This window comes from Vespa velutina, chromosome 2 (genome assembly GCF_912470025.1).
Source record: "Vespa velutina chromosome 2, iVesVel2.1, whole genome shotgun sequence".
Classification (NCBI taxonomy): domain Eukaryota; kingdom Metazoa; phylum Arthropoda; class Insecta; order Hymenoptera; family Vespidae; genus Vespa; species Vespa velutina.
Window position 1 is genome coordinate 6,908,979 of NC_062189.1, and position 12,500 is coordinate 6,921,478.

Here is a 12,500-nt window from a genome sequence, read left to right on the forward strand (position 1 = left end):
TTACTCCGGCATTGTGTGCGTTCTTCAACGAAGCCGCTGTCGTAAAGATCTTAGTTTTATGACCTGAGATATTCATTACATATATTCCTTTAGTATAGCTTATTCATTATCCCGATAATAGAAAGCAATCCAATTATGAAACTGAATTGTACACTATAAAAAAATATTATCTTAATTTTCTTGCCGATAATAGAAACTAACGAAGTATCCATTAAGTTAATCAATCATCAAAGAAAATCCATACTCATTTTTTTTCTTTTTCAAGTATCTTAATAAAGATACAAACGATCTAGGCATTTCCTATCTAAGAATAAGAATAAGTATTGATAGAGGAGAGTAAAATAAAGAGAAAGAGAGAGAGAGAGAGAGAGAGAGAGAGAGAGAGAGAAAGAGAAAGAGAGAGAGAGAGAGAGAGAGAGAGAGAGAGAGGAAGAAAGAAGGAAAGAGAAAGCACGCGTGTTTGGGGCCACAGAGTCGATGTCCCGTGGCTAGTGTCAACGTTTGACTTTACGAGGGAGCTGGCAGGCACAAGAATGAGAGAAAGCCCGTGGCTCGCAGGGGTTCCAGCTTCACAATGGCCACCCGTCGCGGCAAGACCAGCCCCCTCGACTCCCGAACGAGTTAATGTTATCCCGCGCCATCCTTGTGTAGTTGCGTTTCTATTAAATAGACGTCAATCGCGCGATTCGCCGAAGATTTATATCCTGCGATGATAGACAGGAATGGTCTTGAACAATATAAGAAATAAATAGAAGAAACGACTAGAGACACTATTTTTTAATAAATGTCTACAGTATACAATCCTTACTTCGTCAATTCAGACGGACTTCTTTTTCTCTTGTTTTTTTTTTCTTTTCTCTGTCCTACCACGATCGTAAAAGATACGAGTGTTCGTCTCCGACTCGATCGATCGTAAAAGTATTTTCTCTGAATTAAAAATAGATAAGGATTCCTCGCGGCTTTGTACTCGAGACTCACGAGGGTGGCTAACATCGGTCTCGGCAGTAATTCATTTCAATCGTTAGCTGTTTCGTAGCTTACTACAAACGGAATGAAACAAAATTTTTCAAATAAAGGACGTCGAACTTTGTGAAGTATAAAAAAAAAAAAAAAAAAAAAAAAAACAAAAAAAGAAAAAATAAGTAGGTATCTAGACCTTTATCGAATCCTGATATTTTCTTTTTTTTTTTTTTTTGGGAAGGGAATAAGTAAAGAAGGATCATCGAGAGTTGAAGTTTAATTCACCGAAAAACGATGAACGATCAACCCTTCCTAACTTCCTCCCTCGTATACTTTCTCGAATCTTTTTGAATCAAATTGCCGCGCCATGTCGCCGTTCGAAATTCTCTTCAAGAGACACCACCACACTTAGGATATCCCTTATTCTTTATTTTATTTTTCATCTCTCTCTCTCTCTCTCTCTCTCTATATATATATATATATATATATATATATATATATATATATCTTTCTTTTTTTTAGATTCTTTTTTCCTTTCCAAGACGGTAACCTGATCCTGTTATTCGCGCGACAGAACTCAAGAGAATTCCGTCGCTAGTATGTGTACATCTTGTGCGTCCTCTCTTCGTTTCCTTTTCCTCCTCTTCTTCTTCTTCTTCTTTTTTTACTCTTACTGTTTTCCACGTAGTATAATATGCGTGAAGAAGATCGGGTGGAAGATAAGAGAAACCCTTGGGGTTAACAGCGAGCCAGGTATATATTGAGGACACGAACGACGATCCCGCGTTCGAGTTTCTTCTCTTCCAAAGATGAAAATGTTGCCGTCGTTTCTGTACGTTTGAACAAAACGATACACGATATTTTGTTACTTTCTCAACTGATTCAAAAAAAAAAAAAAAAAAAAAAAAAAAAAACATAAAAATAAAAAAAAAAAAGATGAAGAAAGAAAAGAAAAGAAAAGAAAAGAAGAAGAAATTATGGAATATCCAGACATAAAAAATCCAATAAAATCGTGCGAATTATTTTGAGATAACAAATTACGAATTAATAATTAATTCTTTAGTATCTCAAATATATTTACAGGTATAATTGATGTGATCGATATATATATATATATATATATATATATATATATATATATATATAGATCGATTTAAACAATTCAATAATATTAAAAAAGGACAGAAGAGGATCCTTTTTCCTTGATTCCAAAGTGTCTTATCTTCTTGAACACAATATCCTTCATTATTTCTTTCTCCTTGTCTCTCTTACTCGCTACTCTTCCTCTTTCCGAAGGTAAGTTCAACTGGAAGTCCGTTGGAAAGGGCTTTCTAGGTGACGGCGGCGCCATGAAACACATCCATCTTCGAGGGCCGGTTTTGGGTCCATCCCTTTGGTCTACCATTCGTATGGAACCAAATCGTAGACGTAGACAGAGACGAAGACGTAGACGAGAGAAGTAGAAGAGAAGACAACACGAAGGAAACTAACGGAGTACGAAGAAGGGAGGAGAGTTAAGCTGATGTTGGAGGGGGAGAAGAGGAAAAGGAGAAACTCGAACTGGACGGTTATTTATTAGAGAGGCCTCGTTAAGGTCCATCCTCGTAGCTGAATCTGTTTTCTGGTGAAGGTAGGAAGACCTGTCACACCCGCGTTATTCGAACCGAGACGACGGCATTGTTTTAATCTCCCACCATCAGCCTTTGTCATCGTCCACTACTCGTCTCTCTTCCCCCACTCCTCTCTTCTCTCTCTCTCTCTCTCTCTCTTTTGGCGTTCTTTCGATGAACCACGTGAGACTTCTTCTTTCTCTTTCTTCTCGTCGGCCAATCAATTTCTCCAAAATACGCGACTCGTTCGCAAACTCTTTTCCCGAGATAAAATCTCGGCTTTCGGATAGTATCTCTCTAAAGGGAACATATCCTTACAAAAATGGCTTTCGGTATTCACAGTGGGAATTGATTACGTCGACGTTCGAGAATTAAATAAGCAAAGTCGATTCTTTCGACGTGACGGGTCGTCCTTCGAACAACGATATATACTGCGATAGATCGTAGTCCTTTGATGCTTCCGAATTTCTTTCTTATTGAATTTCGTTTGGATAAATTTAATAGCACTTTTTTATAATTTATTTTATAAGAATTGAACGAATATTGAATAACGTAATTTTCTTTTCAATAATTTTTATTTTCTTGTTTTTTATGTCGTAAAAGACATGAACGAATTGACAATTATGTTAGTTTATCAATTTCAAAAATACATTTTTATAGATGTTTTTCGATCAAAAAAGATAAAGCAATTGTAAGAAATAAACAATTCGTATAAATAAAAACGACGCATGGATTATGATCCTAGTATTTAATATCTAGTTGAATAGAAAAAAAAAAAAAGAAAAAGAAAAAACTTAATGGGCAATATCAAAGAGAGAAAAAGACGAGACGGTGGCTGTTTAACCTCAAACCACTTGGTGAGATCGTCGCGCATTTACCTGCGTAATATACAGCTCAGTATATATCATGACGCAGCAATGTAGTCTGAACGTGGACATTTACGATCGTTGGTCGTAAGAGACGCCTTTTGTAGGACAACGGCGATACAATGTCAGGTGTCCACTCCGGGTAAACGTAGGCCAGTAAACGTGGGCACCATATGGACATCACATACGAGAATTTTGTTTCCGATTATCCACCCACCCAACAACCACCCGATTTTATCCTCCCACTATCAAGAGAAAGTAAAATAGGAATAGAAAGAAAGAGAGAAAGAGAGAGAGAGAGAGAGAGAGAGAGAGAGAGAGAGAGAGAGAGAGAGAGAGAGAGTTGCTCGCCCACGTGATGCCGAATCAGCCGAATCTTTTAATTGCTTGACATCTTTATAGCTCATATAAAACAATGAATAGTAAGACAGAATCTCTCGATACACGGAGGATGGAAGACGTAACGTCGTATCCCGTGGATCGAAACCATGGAGGATCATGTTCGAAGGGCATCGGTATATCATTTTTACGGTGTCTCAGGAATACGATGGGGCTTAGGTTTCAACTTTGTTGCTGTAGGTGAGAAGGAAATTCGAGATGGTTACGAGCTAAGGAATATTTCTTTATTTCTATTTCGATTATTATATTCAATTTCATATTTGAAAATATAAAATCTATTATGTATTCAGTGCATATTATATCATGGCGTTTAAATTTAATTTGAATTTGTTAACTTTTACTATGTGCATTGAATTTGAATTAGACGTGTATTAATATTATTCTTCGTTAATACAAATTTTTAAAAGGTGAAACTCTGAAGTTACGGTCACAGAGGATAATATAGATTCGGAATATCAGCTAGTAGTCACGGCAACAACGACCAAACTTATCGTAGTCTCGTCTTCGCTTTCCATCGTGGTTCAAGGTCTAAGAATAAATCAACCGGTTCGTCGAATAAGAAAACTCGAGCTGGCTATACACGATGATATATCCCGCGGATAGGATTAATAACCGCAGTAATTAACGATCGGACGTGAGATCATTCTAAAACGAGATTCTATAGACGTTCGATCGATATCATAAATGTAATCAAATTGGATAACTCATTGAGTTACTTTCCTGATTTCTCGATCACCTGTTAGAAAGAAAACGCGTAAGTAATGATCATTATGTTTTTTTTTTAATTTCACCTTCTCACCTTTTTAACGTTTTCTAAAACGTATAACTCTTAGATATATTATTTTTTACGTACGAACTAGAAGGATCACCATTTATTATTATCGTTATTAAATTTCTTTTGATTAATATTTTATGGAACATGACATTACTTTTTATATGAAACGTTTTTTCTTAAATAAAATGACCGAAGCAGACTTTATAACGAGCTCGTTTTATATCATTAAAGTGATATGCAGTAATAATACGCTTTAATGTTCTTCGTTAAAGATCACAGTTAATTTCTTAAACGTTCACCGAATTTCATTTACTATGTGCGATAACAGTTCAGCTTTATCGTCTTCAGATTAAGTTCTGGTGATTGCCAACTATTTGATAAAACGTTCGGCGTAAAGATAATTTTTTTTTTTTCGAGCGGAGAAATCTCTCGGTTGTGGTTTCGTTACGAAGTATTGCCTCGTTAGATGTAATGTCAGTCTTACACGATCGAAAGAAAATAAATATCCTCTTGAATCGCGATTGCCGTAAGAGAGATTCTAAGAAAATATCGCGATTGAATGTTTTCTAAACGAAAGGTCGTTCGAAAGTGAACTTTCAATGATATATGTGTGGACGATTTTCAAACGATGTCAATGAAGGTAACGACCGAACTTATAACGAACGTAGATCAATCTTTTAAATTTCTATTTTAAACAAATTGTTTTTTAAGAAATCATTTAGATAATTTCCAATTGAATCGACCTATGAAATTAATATTAGAGAGATCATTGAACGAATTGAAAAATACATGCGAATAAAAAAAAAAAAAAATTGAAAAAAGAAAAAAAAAAAAGATTTAAAGAAGTATATAGGAAAAAAGAAAAAAAAAAGAAAAAGAAAAAGAAAGAAAGAGGAAGAAGATCGCGATAGTCCTAAAGAGATAATTCGTCGGTAAGGTTTGTTGGTATGGTTGGCCCTTCGGCATTATGGTTGCGGCGTCTGAGGCCGCGGGGGGCGCCGGCGCCGATGCTCGATGCCGGCGCCGGCGCGTAAAATCTCTGCGTTATGATCCCCCTCTTGCTCTACCCTCCCATTGGACCAAGGAACACCTTCTTCGTAAGGTGCTCCCACGACGTTCAGCCTTGCCGACGTCCGGCACCTTTTCTCTCTCTCTCTCTCTCTCTCTTTTTTTTCCTATGTAATTTTTTCTTTTTAAAGATCTCTTTCAAGTATTTTAATATTCAATTTTCAACTCTTTTAACGTCGTCTTATAGTTTTGGTAATTCAAATACACTTAAAGGTATCACTCGAAAATATTATTAATTAATTAATTAAAAACGCAACGTAAAAATGTTTTAATTATTCTTCGTACGGATCGAAGTTTCATCTTTATATTATAAGAGAAAAATATCCTAATAAATAAAAAAGAAAAAAGGAAAGAAGAAAATTATTGTTTTATAATAATAAAAATGAAATTAATTCTAAACTCGTTAATAACTTTGCATCTAATCGTTAATTCTCCCATGGGAAAATAAGAACTAGATATTTGGCTGTCGATTTTTTTCTGTACCTTTTTTTTTTATAAAGAAATATTCTCGGATATTCTTTACCTTTTGTTTTAAGACATCTCAAGAGATCTTTGAGACTCGTGACAAATGATACCTTTCAGGATCGGACCGATCGGTGCGACATGACCGCCGACACACTGGATCGTTCGGACAACATGAGAGGACAAGGAAAGGGTTCTTCGCTTTATGAGATCGGTCTAGAAGATGAGAAGTTCAAAAAAAAGAAAACTATATAACCTTAACCTTCCATCAGTGATATTATTTACAAACGTTATCGTGTTATTGAATATTTTGAGAATTGAAATAATAGGATCAAACGATATCGTTCAAACTGTATATAATAAATCGCGTAATAGATTTATATAATATACAGAATTTTGACCCGCATATTTCGCAAAAGCATTAATAGCATATCCATGTTATATATACACCAGCATAATTTGTTATATATTATTAATTCCTTATAAAGCGATACGACTGGTAGACATTTTTTCGATAAACAATAAGCCGTTCGATCGCAAATATTTTATCATTAATTTTGAATGAACAGACCCGCATCTTTCAATTTCTTTGACGTAGACAAGTCCGAACTACAAATACAACTGTACAGAAGGACACGTGGATTCGATTGAATAAAGTGATCTTAGTGCATCGATTTTAATTCGTAGTTGGTCTAATAAGGAACAACCAAGTAACCAAGTAAGTAAGTAGACTCGTTAGCCTCGCGTCATTCTTCTCAGATCGGGCTCTATATACTCTATAATTAAGAAGTATGTCGAGGATACGATCTCTCGCTCTTGAAACGGCATTTGCTTTATGTGGTAATCGAACTTGTCACGAAGCAAGTCCTATACCATGTATCTTACGAAACATCGTAAAGCATCGTCAACAACTTGGAAGAACAAACAAACCCACTAGAAAAAGGAACGTTAAAAAAGAAAAAAAAAAAAAAAGAAAACGCGAGAAGGTAAGAGAAAGAAGAGGAATGAAGGAAGAAAGAGAGAAAGAGAGAGAGAGAGAGAGAAGGAAGGAGAACGAGATCGGATTCGATCGCGTCTGATTTTATTTTTGCGAGTAGCCCTCTCCCTCTTTCTCTCTTTTATCGAGATGAGCAGCGTGTGCGTTCGAGGAGAGGAAAGAGACGAAGAAGGGTCGGCAGGAGGGGAGAGGTATAATTGAATGTTTTGTATAATTAACCTGCGCCATAACTCAAGCTACGTCGCGCCTCCAGCCGCGGGCGGACCTCCCTTCTTTGCGAAGAGAAAGAGAGAGAGAGAGAGAGAGAGAAAGAGAAAGAAAGAGAAAGAGAGAGAAAGAGAAAGAGGTTCGCTTCGCGAAGGAAGTATTTGTATATTCACGGATGCGCCTTATCCATTCTCTTGCATAAAAATTCACGTAAAGCGAATCTTCGGATAAAAAGAAGAAAAAAGAGAAAAAAAAAGAAATAGAAAAGAAACAAAAAAAAAAAAAAGATAAAAATGAAGTAAAAGAAACTTCGAAGACGATCGGACGATTTATTTCCTACGATTGTGATGAAAGATTTAAACAAATCGACATAAATCGATCGCAATTTTTAAGTTGCGAAATCAATATGAATTCGATCAATCATCGGACATTAAACATGTTCCATATACTCTTTCACAATAATGGATTAAAATTATTATTGCACTATCCGTTAATCTAATTTCTTTGATACGCATTACCTAAGAAATTAATTATACATTCATGGGTTAGCAAATGAAAGAACAAATGCGATCAGACGCGTATACATGGAGGTTTAACGTGTTAAGAGTTGAATAGACTAGCGTTAAGGATAAAAAGGAGAAAGATGGAAATACGTTGGAGCAGTTACGGTAAATATTTGTCAAGTCGAATCAACGTATCCGTTTATCCGAAAAAGTAATTGGCCGTCTAACCCGTTGTTAGGTTCGAATAGTAAGCTCGAAACCATGACTGAAACCTACACCTCCTACCACCGATTTCGATGGGGGCCACCTAACAACCGGATAATCGTTGCCGTCAGGTCAGTGAGAAAAAGAAAAAGAAAGAGAAAGAGAAAGAGAAAGAGACCGGACCACTCATAGAGAACCGATCTCTGAAAAATCCAACAAAAATTTTGGATCTCAAGTTTACATCGTTTTGCACTAAGCTCCGTTGCATCTAAGAATATCGTTTCTTTTCCAATAAATTTGATTATTTGCTTTTCGATGTTCTTTTTCACGAGAGAGAGAGAGAGAGAGAGAGAGAGAGAGAGAGAGAGAGAGAGAGAGAGAGAGAAATCGTCCTCTTATTCTTACAAAGAATATTCCAAACTATGTTTATTCGTGGTCCGAATACTCGATATCAGGCCCGTGTGCTTTATAGAAGACCGTTGGAGAATATCCAATCGTAAATTATAGAACACCTAACGAGAATTAATCGTAGGGATATAGTATCGAGATCGTTAATCGAGACTCCGCGATACGTCCACCCTTCTTTCTCTGAAGTCTTCGATTAATGCCAGTAGCCAGTAGAATACACGATCCAAATTGGAAAAAAGATTCATTTCTTTCACGTACCTATATAATCCATGATATAATACAAAGGCGGTACGCAGATTAATTCGTTTCAAGAGCAACTTGGTAACCTGTCGTAAAACCGGATCGTTTCCTTACCGTCCTGTTTCTTCTTCTTCTTCCTTCTTCTTCTTATATATTTTTTCTCTTTTTTATTTTTAAGAAAAGCCCATAATGCGTTTAGAGAAATCTTTTTTATAAAGTACGCCAATTTACCGTCATTTCTGTAAGGCCGATGACGAGTAATATGTTCGCGGTGTGCTAGTAAGTGTTTAATTACAACAATTTCCATCTCGTTGCTCGGTTCTCTACAACATCGCCGTTAGCGTGTCACGCGAGATCGCTCGTTACGCGCACGCAATGAACTCTAATTGTTTAGCGTGTCGTGTTTTCACTCCCCATATTCGTATACGTGGTTGTTTCCTTTTTCTTTTTTTTTTTTCTTTCCTTTTTTTCCTTTTCATTTTTTTATTTATTTTTTCCTTTCCGTCCTTTTATTTTTATTTTCTTTTCTCTTCTAAACAACGTCATAAAAATTCTTGAAATTTCACTGATCTAAAGGATGTTCAACTATATCGTCCACCTATCTTTACTATTTTGCATACTTTATTTAATTCACAGCTACGTGTCTCGTGGTCAAAGAAACGGTCGCCTAACCGCGTCGTCTAATCACAAGTCTACTCTCGAGTTTAGAGTATGTATTCCTTGCGGAACTTCTAAGTGCCTATTTAAATAGCTATATTTCAGAGCGTAGCCATAAGGCCAACAAACTGTCAAGAGATCATACCCTTGTCAAAATAATCGCTAAATTATGGGGATGCCTATAGTTTTAACTACCAGCTCGATCGCTTGCTCGTTCCCTCCTTTTCTTCTTGTGCTTCTCCCTTTCTCTCTCTCTCTCTCTCTCTCTCTCTCTTCTTTTCTCTTCCTCTCTCGCTCTCTCTTTCTCTCTCTATCCCGATGCTCGAGCAACATTCCCATTTCTTGACTATCCGTTCGTCCCATCTCTTTCTTTCTTTCTCTTTGCGATACCTGCCATCATCCATGCATTTTCTTTCCTTCTCTTTTTTTTTTGGTTTCTCTCTCTTTCTATTTATATATGTGTGCGTGTGTGCGTACATTTTTTTCTTTTTCTCTCCGTTTTTTTCTATTTTTTCTTTATCATCTTTTCTATTTTCTTTTTCTCACTCTTTTCCCTCTTTTGTAAAAACAACCTTCATCTCCTCGCGCATACGAATCGACGAAGAAACGCGTATGCCGTGAATGAAAATCACATGAGACAGCTGACGCGCCCACTCCGCAACGAGTTATCGAGTAGAAAATGATTAATGAGTCAATAAACCTTCTCATTCTACGACGAGAATTTTAGTCGTCGAGGGAACATTTTAATTGATAACTACTTTCTTAGTTTACGTTATTATTTGCCGAATAATAAAACATTCCCTGTATACTTCGAATATATATTAAATAAGCTCTTTTTATATATTTATATATATATATATATATATATATATATAATAACAAAATGAGTTCTTGATTAAAATAAATTTTTTCTCTTATAAATATGATAACAACTTTCTAATTGTTCGACTTGTTTTGCGATGACTTTTCTAAATATTATATCTTACGTCATATTGTCGAATAAATTTAGGAAGTAAAACTCGCGTTTTAATTACACCATCAACCATCTCTTATTTCACGAATATCGATTACATAAACCAGCATCGATGAAGAACCTGCGGAAACTTTACGAGGCTCGTGTTTGGGACGAGTTTGTGTGCCCCCGTAGATTTTGCAGCATAGAATTATGTTTCACTGCTTGTGGCTATATGTATGTGTGTATATAAACACACCACACTTTATTCATAGGTCCGCGTGCAAGCACGTTATCGCAGAAAATATACGTTCTCTTGGCGTTATCTTCGGGACGCATGATTTGCGCGCTCGCCTATCGCCAAGGATTCATTAATATTAATCGATTCGTCGTCCTCGTAGTCGCAGCCATTTCGCGACGGATTGAAAAAGCACCACCCGAGGGCCTTTGAGAGAAAAAGAGAGAGAGAGACAGAAAGAGAGAGAGAGAGACAGAGAGAGAACGAGAGAGAGAGAGAAAGAGTTACGCACGCGATCATGATTAATGATAGAAAAGGCGAGAACGGGTGATTAGGGGGCAAGGTAGAGGTGAAATTTCTCTTATCTCCTTCCTCTTATGCATATTCTTTAATGCGATCCTTTCGTTACCTCGCTTCATATTAAATATAACCGAGAACGAGGAAAATGATCCTAATTAATAATCCCACCAATGAGAATATTTATTTTATTCTATTTACATTTCGAACGAACAAATAATTTTCATGATATTTATCCCATTACGATCAATAATTACAAATCAATTTCATGAGTTAATTAAGTCGTCGTATTGACGTCGAATAATAATCACGTGATGTAAAACTTCATCGAAAGTGAATGATTCTAATGAATACGATAATACATTGGTAAAGTAAAAGGAATCGGAACTTTTTATTTCGTATTATTTGATCGCGTTGTGAAGGTTAAACAACTCGAATTCCATGTCATGTCAAAGGGATCAAGAAGAAAGAGCACGTTTCAACTATACGTCCAGATGGCACGCGCGGCCAAAAAGGTAGGACGTGCTAACGATATCGGCATAAGGGTTAATTACGGTCGACTATATAAGAATTGTATATACGGAAGAAGAAGGAAGAGGGATGAAAGAGGATAGAAAGATAGGTGCCTCCGTATGGTCGAAAAATCAATGCGTTGAAAGGGTGACGGAGAAGAAAGAAAGAAAGAAAGAAAGAAAGGAAGGAAGGAACGAAGGAAGAAAGAGAGAAGAAGAAGAAAGAAAGAAAGAAAGGAAGGACGACGATGGAGGAAGAAATAGGTGGGAGGTCGAAAATAGAAGTGGGAGAGGGCTAAGAAGCGATCAAGGGGGTTGCGGGAAAAGGGGAGATATTATAAATATTGGGTATGGATGAGATCGGGCGCTACTTACGCTGTCAGCGATAATGACGGGGTGTGTTCGGGCTGTTTGCTTAGCGAGCAGATTAGTGAATGAATCCACAGGTGGGCGCCATCCGTCACACTCCGAATCGGATCCAACTCGGCCCCGCCTATCCGACGACTAAGACCCTTCTCTCTTTCTCTATCTTTCTACACTTTTGTGTATATATTCTCTCTCTCTCTCTCTTTCTCTCTCTCTCTGTCTCTCTTTCTCTTTTCATCTCTTTACTCTTCATCCTCTTTCATCTTGCTCCTTTCGTGTTTCTCACAAACACCGAAGCTGCCTTGATGAAAGGTGGGAAAGTGAATTCGTGGCGCCACCGCTCATAAAATGATTTTTATTCTCTCTGACGCGTCGCGAAGATGATCAAGAGTTCTTTTTTCTTTTCATTTTTCTTTTTTCTTGTTTTTTTTCTTTTTGTCTTTTTTTTTTTCTTTTTTTTTTTTTTTTCTTTCTTTCTGTAGAAAACAATTCGTCCAATCGTTACATCCAATTCTGACTCATCCGATTCTTCTGCTGTTGACGGTAGCAGATAAGTCTACCTGAGTTCGCTGACAATGCTGATCTGACACGGAAATAGTTACCCATGATATCCATCACCGGCTTCTTCGAAGATAATCGCTGATCACGCCTAGAACGGCCGTCGAACTTGCCAGTCCGATCTTTTTGTTGGTGTAGTTAGTTGCCGTAGATCAACGACCGATGTCGTCGAGATCAAATCGATGACTTATTCAAATGTAAAATAGATATTGATCATTTCC

At 36.8% G+C, this 12,500-nt stretch overlaps 1 protein-coding gene and 1 long non-coding RNA gene across 16 annotated transcripts in view; both read right to left on the reverse strand.

The window, feature by feature from the left end:
• LOC124957662 (neurobeachin) overlaps window positions 1-12,500 on the reverse strand; it is a 193,427-nt gene that overhangs the window by 44,218 nt on the left and 136,709 nt on the right. The gene's annotated exons all lie outside the window — the stretch shown is intronic.
• LOC124957679 lies at window positions 1,096-3,200 on the reverse strand. The gene is made up of 2 exons (XR_007103709.1): window positions 2,233-3,200; window positions 1,096-1,790 (listed from the first exon to the last, which is right to left on the reverse strand). It is a non-coding gene; the product is annotated as an uncharacterized LOC124957679 (long non-coding RNA).